We start from the raw sequence: 15463 nt of genomic DNA on the forward strand, positions 1-15463 counted from the left end.
GTATTTAATGATTATTGTAAATTAATCGTAATTAATGATGATTAATCACCAAAAAACATCACTAAGCCCCGCCTCTTAGCATCATTAATTATAATAACTCGACATGGAGTACACCCTTGTTGAAATCGGTTCCCGAAATCAGCTACGTGTGCCTAGCCCTTAAGAGGTAAGTCAGATACTAATGTTACAGAGATGGTCTAAAAACCATAAACATATTTATAAGCCAAACCATAGAGAGTCGCCGTTTAAATTTCCAGAAAATTATTTTAAAGGCCTTCCTACTAAATTTCCTATTCCATAGCTAATAAGCTGAAACGCCGTTTCCTTTCTTTTAAGTTTTACGTGGACTACAAGGAAGACATGTTTTGTGCATTATTATTATTTGTTTGATTTTTCAGTAATCATAAATTCTACAGCCACTTTCAAATTGGCTGGTAGGCATGTACACTGCTTTACTTCTGGTCTATAAGCCCCTTAAGAATCATAACATAAGCAGCATAAAAAATCGAAAATGATTTGATCTGTTTGAATTGAACGATGAAAACCGATGAAATTACTGAATAATAGATTTTGTGATGGCAAGACTAATTTAAAATATTTTAATTGGGTTACTGTCAACCTAGGATACTTTATTTTTTTAATTTTTGCTCCACTTCATGAAAGAAAGCAACTAATACAGTAAAGGTTTTGTCTCCGCTGGAGTCAGAATAAAAAGGGATTCTCTTTCAAGTGCGATTTAAGGTAATTTCTTTCTACAGAGTCTTCCAATTCTTATATTTTTAAGCTCAAAATGTTTTATTTTCGGTTTTTTTTTTATTTTTTCTGTTTGCAAGAAGCCTAAACTTGGATAAAGAATTTAGAATAGGTCTATAGCAGTTTTACCAACTCCTGCCGTGATTTTATAGATGGCGCCACAGCTTTCTATTTGGTTAAATAATCAGCATTAAAATATTGACATGATATGTACCAAAATCTAAATCTCGGTTGGTAAATGCAGCGGTTTTATTGACTAGTGCAGTGATTTTACGTATTGTATTCGAAACGGACATTATGCTAATAATATTGACAAAAAAACAGTCGGTAAAAAGGGCCAGCCAGTCGGTAAAATCTCTTGCTCCCATCCCTCCAACATTTCGGCTAGTAACGACATTGCTCAAACGCCTAATAATTCCCCAAGCAAATCCAATCAAAATTTTGATATATAAAGTTTGTTCAACATAGTCGATAGATCCAAAAACTATATCTCCGAGGATGGCAATCTCCCACAATCCTTAGAGCATCGGCTGTAATCTATTCAATTTGCTCATTCTTTACATATAGTTTTTATAATTGGGAAAGAGGTCATGTTTGACCTTTAGTGTTCAAAAAATCAAGGACATTAAGGTGAAGCTTTTGAAGGATGTTAAGGGGAGTGTGGAACTAAATCAAAACATGTTGTATGCATATAGGTTGTCAAAATGATGTAACTCAGAAATGACTAAGGTTATTGAGTTGAAACTTTCATGGAATGATGAGGGAGATGATCAATTGACCAGAAAGGCAATGTTTGCACGCTATTAGTTCTGCTACTACTACCACTACTCCCACGGCTACTACCATTACTCCAACTATAGTTACTGCTTCTGTAGTGACTATGTTAAGACTGAGGATATTGAGGTGAAAAATTTGAGGAATTGCTGAGGGGGAGTTGCACTAAATCAAATAATACTATATGAACACAGATTGTCAAGACGGCGTTCTTCAGGAATGGCCTAGGATATTAAGTTGTAACGTTCTAGGAATACTTTGGGAGATGATCAATTGACTAAAGGTAATGTATGTACACTACTACTACTGCTGCTACTCTAACTAATTCTTCTACTGCAACTAATACTAAGGCTATAAGTTTTAAGATGAAAATTTTAGGAAATGTTGAGGGGGAATTAAAATAATTTAGTAATCCTAATTTTGAAATTTGAAGAAACAGAACATGTAGATCAGATAACAAAAATACAGAAAGCCCTTGGGGAATAAAAAATTGACGGAAGGGACCAGAATTGTGGTCGGGGGAAATACCATATGAGGTCAAGATAACAGATAAACTGCACCTCGGTTTTAGAGTTCAATGCGACAAAATACTTTTCGAAGGGAATAGATTACTTCAATTGTAAGTGTCATTTATATGTGTGTTTATCATTAAATCGTTTTAGAGCCATATTCTTATTGTATTCTTTGAGAAATATATAGATAATAAAGAGATAACCTATAGTTTCCTCAATCAGGGCTAACCGAATCTTCACCTAATCGTAACTATCGAAGTTTATCCCTCTCTATTTCGGGCCTACGAAATTGGCTAGTTACGAGCTCTGGATATGGTTGGTCTAGATTGTACAGTTAATTAGCACCAGTTCAAAGCACATCCGTTTAGGGTGCTAGCTTCTGAGTAAGAGATTTCACATCTAAGGTCGGGGCAATCAGATCGCCTTTAAATAGACAGTGGACACAAAATAATTACAAATCTGTAAACTATTTTAAACAATAGCTACATAGGTATTATACGAATTATCAACGGCTTAGCTATGAAACAGAATGAAGTTGTCCGTGAAAAAGCAACAATGCCGTCATCATTTCCCGGATCAAGATGTTATTATGCTTAGCAATTCAAAGATACGATGGCTGTTGTTTGTCGCCATGGACCACCTTATTTTTTCATAGTTATTACTTGCAATCCTTCTTGGCAGGAAATTGAAGAAGCAGCACGCATTATATTTGATGATAATGAATTTATCATCGAGAAGTCTGCTCAAGGTCGTCCAGCTCTCGTTGCTCGAATTACAAAACAAAAATTTGATGAAATAATCAATGATTTTGATAAAAGATAGATATTTGAAAAGGTGGCAGCATATGACTTGACTTGACTTGACTTCTATTTTTTCAACTAATAATACATCATACTTAACTAGCACTTACAACACATTTTTTTAATAACATTATCAACAAACGTAGAAATGGTAAGAACGTATGACGTTTTATTAAGCCACTATTGTGACTTGAGCAGCGTCACACAATCTTTTATCATAAACCAAAACTCATGTATTTAGAATTGAATTTTAAAAATTTGGACTACCACGTATGCAGTTGATCAACAGTCCTGGTGATCGAATCCATAAACCAGTCCAAATTGATGACTTATTTTCAGCTGAAATTCCAAATAACGACGACCCTGTATTACGATAATTAGTGTTAAAGTTGATGATTCATAATGCGTGCGGAGCGGAGCTAAATCCGAATGCCGGTTGAATGATTAATAAAATGAAAGAATTGCAGTACCGCCTTGGTTTTCCAATGCAGTACAATTCAATTACATCTTTAGCAGATTAAATCATATCCAATAATATCTTTCCACATTTCTATAGTAACCACTCCGGTGAAACTGGATTTTATCCAGTCAAGAATACAACTACCCTCTTCAGAACTACAGTAATATTGGTGCCTTATTGAAAATATTTTTATCAAGCAGTAGTTTTATCACACTTTCAAAACGAACTATGTATAAAGACATGATTAAGGACTAATTTACTTTCAATGTTTTGAAAGACCGCTAAACAAAACTTCGAAAGCTACAGACTTTTGCTTCAATTCTTGTAACAAAACTCATGGAACCAGGTCGCTAAAAACTTAGGGTTTAATGTGTCATTAGTAAATTTGTTACCGGGTATTTCTTCAGTACTAAAATTCACATATACTTTCTTACTGTTGTCTATTAGCAATCTGAAAATTATGACTGAATGATTTTGGAGGTAGGGCGGTTAAAAGGGGCATGGGTGGGTGTCTGGTTGCCCTCCAATCACTTTTGACTCTAAAAAGGGCACTAGAACTTTCAATTTTGTCTCAAATGAGCCCCCTCTAAATTTCTTATGACTGCTCTTTCCATACGAACTGGCGCTGAAAAATAATAATGCTAATACAGTGAAGCCTTTTTGCCCTTTGCTTAGGCACCGCTATTGTGCTGCCTATGATAGTGACATCTTTATCTCTTAGAGAATTTTCTTATATGTCCAAGTTTTTTAATTTAGTTTATATATTATTTATTCGTGCAGATAAAGGTATTCCAAAATAAAGTCAAAATGTTTTGACTTTTCTAGTTTATTTTACTCACTGTCTTTATTAAAAGTTTTACCCGTTATTTTGGTCCAAGGACTTACTTGGTAAAACAGTAATAATGTTTAGGCAAATGGAAAATTGATCCGTATGGCTCTACTGAACTGGATTATTGACAATTACATATTTCGGGTAAAATTACAAAATTTCGTAATTATTTACCTATTGTTCACCATATAATAGTCCGTAATTATGTGTGCCTCGGTTCTTTACCTTGATGGATTTCGTTTAAATGTGAGTTTTCTCTTTTGTTATTCGTATTTCCGCTCCCGTCTGTTATTTTGTTTAAACTAGTTTTAGTTATCTTTTGATAAAGATTTCAGGATGTGGAGCCGGAACACTGAGACATTTACTATAATTTTTGTATTAAAAAGTATTTTGTTTTTCAGTATCTTATTTAAAAATGTTACCCGTTATTTATTGTATTTTTATTTCAATTATTTGGGGTAAGGAAAATGGACAATATATAGTATTTTGTTTTTACAGAAATACACACTATAGGTATCTCCAAACTCATTCTATGGCCATCTTGAAAGAAATCTGTTGGGAATAGCAATAGTGCTTTATCTTATGAAAAAGGTTCATTTATCTTCCATTTACAATGGAGTTTAGCAGGAAATTAAGTATATTGTAAATGAAAATTAACATCTAACATTCTGAAAGTTGGAAATCATGCAAGAGCGCGCCCTTATTGAAATCCATGGAGTTGTGATTTAAATAAATAAAAAAATACTATTTTTGGAGGATTGTCTATCATCTATCTTTTTTTGTGTGATTTCAGTAAATAAAAACTAAAAATTTTGCCGTTTGTTCATCGCTGTATTTATAATTTAACTCTTGAGTTGCTTTGAACAACTCCCAACTATTGCAAAAGCTTAAAATTGCATCCTGTTATGAGTAAAACCCTTTGAATAATGAATTATTTTGCTGATTTACCTTAGAACCACTTTCCTATGTAGCTATTTTGGTCCGAACAAGTGGTATATTACCGTTAAGGACCTTATATTACCATAGTTCAAATAAAGGTAAAATAATATCAAGAAACACCAAATGATTTAGATTTCTCATGTGCAGAATATATGGAAAATTTGATAGTTAAAATGATATCAAAATAAAGAGATAATTAAAATATACAGAATAATAAGAAAAGTTTGAAGAATGTTACCATAAAATTAAAATTAAATACCAATGCTTCTATGTTCCAATCAAAATAGTCCCTTTTGATACTGCTGTAGCGATACTACTACTTCTACTACTAATAACTCAGCGTAGCACCAAGCCACCTGAAGCCAACACAGCTGTACACGCTCCTAATATTTATAGTAATCCGATGGGTATCCTCCATGACATTGCAGGCAAGGCATCCTTATAAATCCACCATAGTATCTGTCAGTTTCCTCATGTCCCCTCCTCTTTTCCTTCATCGTATTCCTCCTGAGATTTCAGCTACTTCCTTTAAACTCCTAGGTGTTGCCATACCTTCCGTTTTGAAGTGATACACCCATGGAAATAACACCATCCTTCACGCAAACTTGTCACTTTCTCTTGTGAAACTTCTGAATAAATTTGGTTGCCTCCCCCCCATCTCACATACTAAAGGTATATATTTCTTTTGTACGTTCTTTGGTCGAGTACTCTTATCCTGTCTGGCATCCAGGCCTCTCAATTGAAGCAACCAAAAAATCAAAAATATTCAAAAAAGAGCCTGGAGGATTATTTATAAGGAAGGCAAGATCCCATATTCATACCTCCTTAAAACTTCAAAACTTGATACCCTCGACTCAAGAAGAAAAAAATTTGTGCCTCCGTTTCGGGAAGTCAGCAAAAGTAAACCCACGTACTGAAAACCTCTTTATTAGCCCCCACTCACCCAAAAGAAATCGCCACCCTTGTATACTATCCCAACCCATCCCCATTCTTTCTCCCATACCCTTTTCTACCTTACGCTATTAAAAAAACTTTCATTCCGGTTCTTACAAATAAAATCAACCAAAATCATGACCTGTAAGTTTGCCAAAAATTTTAATTGTTTTGTATATATTATTTTTTAATTTTTGAAAATTTGGTTATTTTATTTGTTATTCTTTTTATTTTTTTATATTATGACCTATAAAATATTTTATAATTATGACCTATATTTATGACTTTTGTATTTTTTTTACTGTCATCTTTTTTGGTAGATTTAAATACCGTGAAGACAGTTAAGGGACGTTTTTTTTTTTTCGCCGTACAGTAACTCTTGGTGTGAATTTAATAGCAATGTTTCAGACTCCAAATTATCTGATGATCCACGGACCTTTGTATCATTCCAATAACAACGCAAAAAAATATGGATTGTTCACCTAAGAGATGCAGCAACAGCCTTTCACAATGTTTTCCGGCATGCTGCTTGATGATGGTGATCCTGTATGCTTGTAAGGTTGCCCCTACTATCAGGGCTAATAAATTTGGTAGCGTGTTATAAACTGAGGCTTTGGGTAAGAAATCGGTACTCAGAATTCAGTGACAACTGATATTTGTTACAAAAGAAGAAAAAAAGAAAAATATTCGAATTCTGATTATGTTGAAGATTCCGAAGCCTCTTATAAGTCTAATTCGTATGATCAACTTGTCCAATTCCCCGATGTTTACCAAAAAGAAAAATATTAACTTAATTATAGGTTATCACGTGTTTCTACTTATAAAAGACTTATAGTTAAACAGCTGGTTAAAATTTAAGTTCTGGGGTATTACAATCCTTTATCTAAAACTATTGCTGAGCGAAGCTAAGAATAACCATACTTGATTTTTATTTCAATTTACGTTAACCAAAACCAAGAGATCCTCTTATTATTTCTCTAAAAGGACTTTGTGTTCCTTGGACCTTTAGTAAGCCTTAACTTTAGCAGGGAAAACTCTCAATCGGATATCTCTGGACATAAAGGTCTGGAAATTTTTTAATTGACAATATTATTCCCTTTTTCCCTAACCTATCTGTATAAACATCGAGGCCACCTTTGTATAAACATGCAGTACAGGTTTAACGAAATGAAAGAATGATTAAAAAGGGAACAGTGTTCTCCTTCTTATAAATGTCTGAAGATTGCACAGGGGGGGGGAAGTAATGTTGTTGTCCGAGAATTCCAATTTTCGGATATAAGGTCTTTATAAAGTCAAGCTAAGTTCCAAGGAATTCTAGGCTGAAAAAGGGGAGCACAAAGGGCTCTCCTAACGTTGACTTCTTGGTTGAGGTTCCTTTCTTCTTTAAACCCTCAGTTATTTGAAGCTTAAATTTCTGAGAAGAAATTTAATTTTGCTTATTCTAACCTTAAAATGCTGTTTTGTCCAAATGGCTCAAGCCTTGTCTAAGTGGAAATACTACCAAATTATAAACCCAAATCACCAACTTATAGTAAAATGTTAGACTTCAGCGCTAGTTGTTATTCTGGTCTCCTATATACGTATTAAAGTTATCTCCATGTGACAGAAATCTTTTAGAGGTTTTTTTCTTATTTTAATTTTATCTTCAAACTTTTATCTCCAAGGGGAATTCAGACAGACAGTGGTAGCCTACCTTAATTACACAGTAAAACACTTACTCGTTGTTAGTTCCAAAAAAGACTACCCTGTTTTCCTTCCCGAATCCCTATTTTAAGTTTTGTCTTATTCTGTCATTCTTGTCTTTCAATGGCCAGAGACCAGTTTCGGTGTATGCCTAATAATAATTCTTTTGTTCAAAAAGTTAGTTTCCGCTTTCTCTATTAAAAACCCTGTTTTGTCATGTGATTCAAATCGCGTAATATTTCTGGAAGTTGACCCCTCGAGTTTGAAGCGGTCCGGTCTAGTATTTGCATTTTATGGAGCTTGTTGGATCAAGGGTACTCTTATTCAAATCTAATGCTGTTTGTTTCTTTACACAAAGAAAATTAATACTTCGTTACTTTTATCATTACTCAAAAGTCATAGTTTGCTATTTTTACAATTTAGTCAGGTTATGATGGCTTTCCCACATTCTCACCACCTCCCACACTTAAAATTCTTAGTACAGTTATTTTTTCTTAATGAAACCATAACTTTGCTAAGAATCAATTTAGTTCAATTTCTCCTTGTTCTAAAGTTATGTGAAAGCCTTGAGACTTTTGTTTCCTATAGTCTAACCATAGTTTTCTCAATGTTTTGAATATTATTCCTATAGAAACTAGTCCTAATAAAGAGATAAATAGATTAAAGGTATTGAGAATAAATGTCCAATAGCTAGCTGTTTTCCTTCCTCTTTCGTCCCTTAAGGAAATGTGCATTTTTCTTAGAGTAGAGTAGAGTAGAATATTTTTATTTATAACACGTACATAAATAAATGTCACAAAACAGCGCACATGCCTGGTGGCATACTTTAGCGCTGAAAATATTGCCAACGAAAATACACAGCCATTTTCTAACTAAATTTTACAACAACGAAAAAGAAAATCCCAATGAAAAAAATGCTTAGCATGTCATAAGATATTTCTTCACCAGTCTTAGAAAATGTCGCTTGTTGCTACATTCTCGAACTGATGCAGGAATTGAGTTTCAGATTTTTGGGCAAATGTGACGGATGCTGAATCCCGCTTTCGATGTCGGGCGAATTTCGCACGAAAAGTCTGAACGATGCGTAGTAGGATAATTATGAAATTGAGAATTAGTTGAGAATATGCCGGAGAAATTTACAGGTAAATTACTATATTGATAATCATGACAAATACTAGAGATAGAAATTAAATGAAGTTGGTCCAAAGAGAAAATTCCTGAAGTCCCATATAGGTGTCTAACTGAAGTTCTGCAATCAATATTAAAAAGAATCCTCATTGCTTTATTCTGAAGTATTTGAAGAGATTTGAAAACAGACGGAAAGGTAGATGCCCAAACCAAAATGCAATAGAGAGAATATGGGTGGACGAAAGAATAATAAATAGATTTTAGAATAGCTTTAGGAAAAAAGTGACAAAGACGAGTTAGCATGCGAATATTTCGGGAAATTTTTAACGACAGTGTTTTTACATAATTATGAAACGACAAATTTTCATCCAAAATAATCCCAAGATATTTGAACTGATCCACCCGTCTTAATTCAAGACCATTCAAAAAAAGAGAGAAGGTATCTGACACTACTGATCCAGTTCGCGAAAATAACATATACTGGCATTTTTTTTCATTAAGAGCTAGTAAATTCCTTGAATACCAAACAGATACAGTTAGTAACGTACTTCCAAGGTTCTGGAAAAGAACTGATAGGTCCCGGTGAGAAGCAAAAATTACTAAATCATCAGCAAACATTATAATTTTACAAAGAGGCAAAACTTCTGGCAAATCATTTATAAAGAGAATAAATAGAATAGGCCCAAGAACAGAGCCCTGAGGCACTCCGTAATTAATTGGAAAAGTTTCGGAACAGAGATCACGAGATTTATCAACACAATCTAGTCGTCTCCCAGAAAGGTAAGATGAAAAAAAATTAACAGCTTGTTTTGAAAACCCATAAGACTTTAGTTTAAAAAGAAGCAACGAATGATTTACGGTGTCAAACGCCTTTGCGACATCAATAAAAATCGCCAACGCGTGTTGACCATCCTCTAGTGAATCATTAATATTTAGTAAAAGCTCACGAATTGCCAGTTCAGTTGACTTTCATTTTATAAAACCATATTGAGACGTGTGTAAAATCTTACTATCAAATAAATATTTTTGTAATTGACTATTTGCAAGTTTTTGCCAAAATTTTGCTGAAAATCGAAAGTAGAGAAATGCCTCTATAATCTGAAGGGTCAGTTGAACTCCCAGCTTTAGGTAATGCTATAACATTTGCTTTTTTTAAAAGTTCAGGAAAAACCCCATGCATAAGTGATAAATTAAAAATATGTGCCAGCAAAGGTGAAATACTAGACGCTATTTGCTTTACGGTTTGAGCCGAAAATCCAAATTCGTCCTTAGGAACACTCCATTTAAGCTTTAGAATAACTTTTTCAATCTCATGAGGCTTAATCTCAGAAAAAGAAAAAGAATTTTCTCCATGTTGCTCATTAACTGGACCAGAAGGGGAATTCAGTTGCATATTTATAGTCGATGCAAGTCTAGAACCAATATTACTGAAATAATCTCCAAAAGCATTTAAAATTTCATTGGGCTCTGTAACATTTTCCCCATTTAAAACAAGGCAATTAACACTAGTATTCTTACGACTATGAGGACGTATCTTTTCATTTATCAATTGCCATGTTTTTCTCAATTGCGATTTATACTCCAAAAATTTCTCTTTATATTATTTTCTCTTCTCATGTCTGATATTTGAATTTAACTTATTCATATAAACTCTTATTTCTTAAAACGACTCAGGTGTCTGTAATTTTTAATAATTCTTAAATTTTCTATTTTTATGTTTTAACGATGCCAAAATACCTTCAGTAATCCATGGGTCAAATTTCTGCGCAAACTTTCCATGCGAAACTCGTGTTGAAGAAGCCCGATCCCGCAGTCACATCATTTGATCAATAAAATCTGAAAACGCAGCATTTGCGTCATCTGAGCCATAAACCGAACTCCAATCATGGTCACCAATTAACTGACGTAGAACTTTACAATCAATCCATGTATATCGCGTTTTTGAATTATCCATTGTTGAATCTCGATGTTGTTTATTACTATTATTTAAATTTAAAAGAACACTCACCGGAAAATGATCTGACATATCAGACAAAATTACTGACGATTTTCAAGCATCAAATAAAACAGGAGAAAAAAATATATTATCTAATAATGTAGCTGTGTTAGCTGTAACTCTTGTCGGCAGAGAAATACATGGAAGAAAATTAGAACACAACATCATAGTTAAAAACTCCTTATTATTTCCAACATCGAGATTCAAAAGATCAAAATTAAAATCACTCAAAATAATAACCGGTTTTTTCAACGCTTCCAGATTTTTCAACAGCGGTTCAAAAACTTCAAAAAATATTTTTGGGTTACCCGACGGAGATTGATAAACAGACCCGAAAATAAATGGATTACGGCCCAAAGGTACAACTTCAACAAACATAGTCTCACAGAACCCTTCATCAAATACAGACAAATCACTGAGAATATTAAAAGACCACTCATCGCTAATATACAGCAGATGACCTCCTCTCGCATTCTGACACCTTGTACGTGAAATACACTTCATCCCAGGCAGATCTAACATTGTAAGGGGTGTATTAGCAGACAAAAAAGTTTCGCAAAATCCAACAATGTCTATAGGACTAGATGCAAGCAAGAGCTTCAGTTCATTGAATGCACTTTGTAGCCCCTGGGCATTTACATGTAACGATCTGATCGGAAAATCACAACTTTTTGTTTTATCCGATAGAAACTCGCCTGAAGAATAATCATATTCAGGTAGATTATTTACATACGGCATATCTTTATCACTTCCGGTTGCTGAATTTAGAATAACATCTAATTTCAAACGAGAATCAAGAAAACACTGAAAACGATCCATAAAACAAAAAAAAGAAAAGAAACCTTCACAGCTTCTCAGTTTAGAAGACAGGTTCATATGACACATTGCGAATCTGAACTACGTCGGAAATCGTTTTACCCGGAATGATTTGCGAACCATAATTGACATAAACAACACCTCGTAAAGTCCATACATTTTTCAATTCAAACTTATTGCGCGCAAGCTTGTACATTTCTTGCCTTTCCCTGGTTAGAGCCTCATTTACATAGATTCGGGTACCTTTCAAATTCTTGCGATTGCGCAGGGTCTCAACTGCAGATGCCTCAGTAAAAAATGTAAGTTCAATCGGAGTTTTTATTTCCGAGGCACCTCCCAAACACCTTGCACCCTTGACAACGGATTTATCAAGATTGAGTCCCATTTCACTGTTAAGTCGAGCTAATACTTTCTCACCAATTTGAGGCAAATCACGCGCAGGAGAGTTTATCCCAGATACAATGACCTTAGTCAGAAGAGAAGACTGGTTTATATCATCCAGCTTAGTTTCAAGCTTTTGGAGCTTTGCGCAATTTTGGACAATTCTTGCCCGCAAATCGCCAAGTGATTTCTCAAGCAGTTCAAATTTACCCTTGAATTGCAGATCGATCGCCTCATAGACAGCTTGCGTAACAGTATCAAGAAAATCTGACTTAATCTGTGTCACCGGAGAACTCCCTAATCTACTGCACTGCTCTTCCATTCTCCTACGAATTTCATCCTGTATGCTGTCACGAAGGTTAACAATTTCTGACTGCATCAAGTTAACCGACTCAGATAAATCCCTGGCTAAACCTTCCGAGTCCTCCGTACACAGCCTTATCGCTCTCTGAACATTTTTTCTGCCATCTCTCAGCGCTTCTTCATATTTCTCCGCGTAAGCCCATATATTCTCGGACGTTGCTATTTTAATTTCGTCAGTTCCGTAACAGCAAACTTCATAATTACTTCCATCACCTTTGACAGGTATCACGTGCGTAATTTTGCACGGCCACAGATTTTAATATTTAAATTGAGCAAACGCCCGGTTTCCCACTTGCATAGCTTCAGCAAATGACAAAATGAAAAAAAAAAAGCAAAATCTCTCTCTCAAAACGTTCGCAAACCTTATGTGCATGAATGCCTAGCAGCGACTGATGACAGTGGGCGGGATCAAAAAAAGGTAGAGCTGAAAACAGCCAATGGAAAATTTACCAAGTATCCAAGTTAAAATATCCAAAAAAGTATGATACAATTCTCTTGTGTTAACTAGTCAATGTGTTAAATATATAGAGATTAAATCTTCAAATTCTTTGTTCCATTCGTTTTCTATTCCAGCTATGGATAGGTTCCCTTTTAGGCTAATTATAGATATGTTTAAAGGTGCCATTTCTTTTGTAATCTGTCCCCTATACATACTGCTTATCTTTAACATCTCTGCAGTTAGAGAACATTCTTCTGGCGATTTTACTACTGAGCTGCCCTTTATATATGTGAATTTACTGTTTTTCTCTGTTTTGCCTTCGAAATGTGTTCTTATTTCTTCTTTGAAAGGAGATGTGATTATTTACTTTTCCCTTCCAATTCTTTGGATTAAGATTTTATTTTCCTTTATAATTTTGGTTTCACACGCTTTATTAATTATTGCATTATTTTCCATGCAGTTTGCTAAACTGTAGGAGTTCATTTGTGTGCTTCTAATAAGAAATTGGTGGCTGCACAATAGTGGTATACCCTTTAAGTTACATTCTTTTTCTATATTGTAATCTTCTAAGAAATATCTCGTTTGATCTTTACCCAACCGAAAAAATTTAAACTCGTTTTCTGTTTGAAAAAAATACGAAGTGTTTGACATTGGGAATGGAATGCTGAACATTACGAACATTCTGAACCCATTTTGTTTGTTTGATATTGAGAAAATCACAAATAACCAACAATTTCAATTGTTGTCCGCACATTGCAGCTAGTCGATTTATAAAGTTCCAGTAAGCCGTAACGTCTATAATTAACCGATATTCTATAGCCTATTGGTAGTGAATTTTCAATTTCGAAAATTTTCCTAAGCATGTCTGCTGGATCTGTAACAATGAAAGGGAAACTCTTATTTTCGGCTTGAAGAATAGAAAGGATTACTGTTTCTATTTTCTTTACTAACTTTTTTATTTGGATTGAACTTTTTGGCATTTCTTTGTTTATCTGTAATTTTAGGAAATTTATCTCATTAATCTCTCTGGATATATATTCCATAATTCGCTTAGAAGTTCTTTCCAAAATTTCTAAACTTTTGTTTCTTTCCATTCTTAATTCTCTGTCGAGGTCACTCACAAATAATATAGATTGGTCCGATGCGTGTATGAACTTTTCATTTTTTTTTTAAAATAAACTACTTGAGCAAGATTTTTTTCTAAATTTTCTTACCTTGCTAGTCCTACAATCCACCTTATTTTATCCCAAAAGTGGTAACAGACTCCGTTTGTTTCGTTTTGTGTAATCCGTCATTAATAATTCTAGTATATGCAAATGCAGCCTTTGCGCGCTGGGATGCAAACCTTCTTCGTATTCCTATGGATGTAGACTTTTTTCTTTCTTTCTTAAGAGGTGGACGCAACCCATTTTTGTATCCTTGAGAGGTGTCCTCTCAACCTCCCTCTGAAGTACATGACTCCCTGTCATGACATGTCCGTGACTCCCAGTCACAATAGGTCTACTTCTAACGGTTAACCTATATCTACAAAACTACGGAATCTGGGCCTTTGCCTTCCGGTGGTTCCCTAACTATTGCTCGGAGGCCGCAGTACCTTCGGCAAAATTGCCTTAAAATTCTTCTTGGGGTTGGTGTATAGGTGTTGGAGCTAAACAATATTTTGCTTTGTGGCCTGTTTCACCACAGCGGATACAAGTTGGAGGTTTTTCACATTCTGATTGTCTATTTGGACCCCCGCAAGTCCAGCATTTTATGCGAGAGTTTTTTCTTTCACTAAATTTATACCTGGAATAATTATCCCTAGTTGGTCTTGACTTATCTTTCTTTCCACAGTTCAAACATTTCTTTTGGTTATTTTTATAATTGCCTACGTTTTGAAATTCTACTCTGGAGTTATCTATTTGTCCTCCAGGGGAAGTCTTGTCTCCTGAGTCAACCACCGTTGCTCCCAAAGACATGTCTGAGGAGTCCCTATACATTAAATCGATCGATTCAAATCTCTTTGCCAGCGCTAATAATTCATCTATGTCGTCTTTTGCTTTAGTTTGTTCATGAACTTTCCTTTCAATTGAAGGGAGCATACCACTTTTAAAAATACTAATAATTATGTCGTATGCCCTTATACCAGGAGCATTTTTTGCATACTCTAGTGCCTTTCTACTAATTTGGGAGTAAAGTTGATGTACCAACGCAAATGGCCTTTGTTTCTCGGATAGGAGCTCTTGCAGTTTTTGTGCTGCTGGTTTTTCATGTAAAAAGGCTTCTTTTAAAAGTGTTTCTAAATGGTCTGAGTCTCTGATTTTAGAAATGTCTAAGCTCGTTGCAAATCTTTGGCTTGCTCCCGCTGTATAACAAATAGCTTGATTAATAATAGCAATGTCATTTTCTTCTAAACTCCTTTGTATTTTTTTAAGAGTCGTAATCCACGAATGGATTTCATTTGGATATGGTAGTAACGAGATTGGAGGTGCTTGCTCCACAATAGGTTTTGAAGCCTACTTGTGACGGTGGCATCTCTATATTGCCCTTATAGAGCGTTTATTCTAGACTCCGCTTGCTGTAGTGCAATTTTTAACTCTTTGATTTTGTTTTCATTTGAACTCATGATGGCTATATCCTTATAAACTCTTAATGTGGGAAACGTTTTGAACCTTTAA

Source organism: Artemia sp. Qi Xiang Cuo, chromosome 3 (genome assembly GCF_049724085.1).
Source record: "Artemia sp. Qi Xiang Cuo chromosome 3, ASM4972408v1, whole genome shotgun sequence".
Lineage (NCBI taxonomy): Eukaryota > Metazoa > Arthropoda > Branchiopoda > Anostraca > Artemiidae > Artemia > Artemia sp. Qi Xiang Cuo.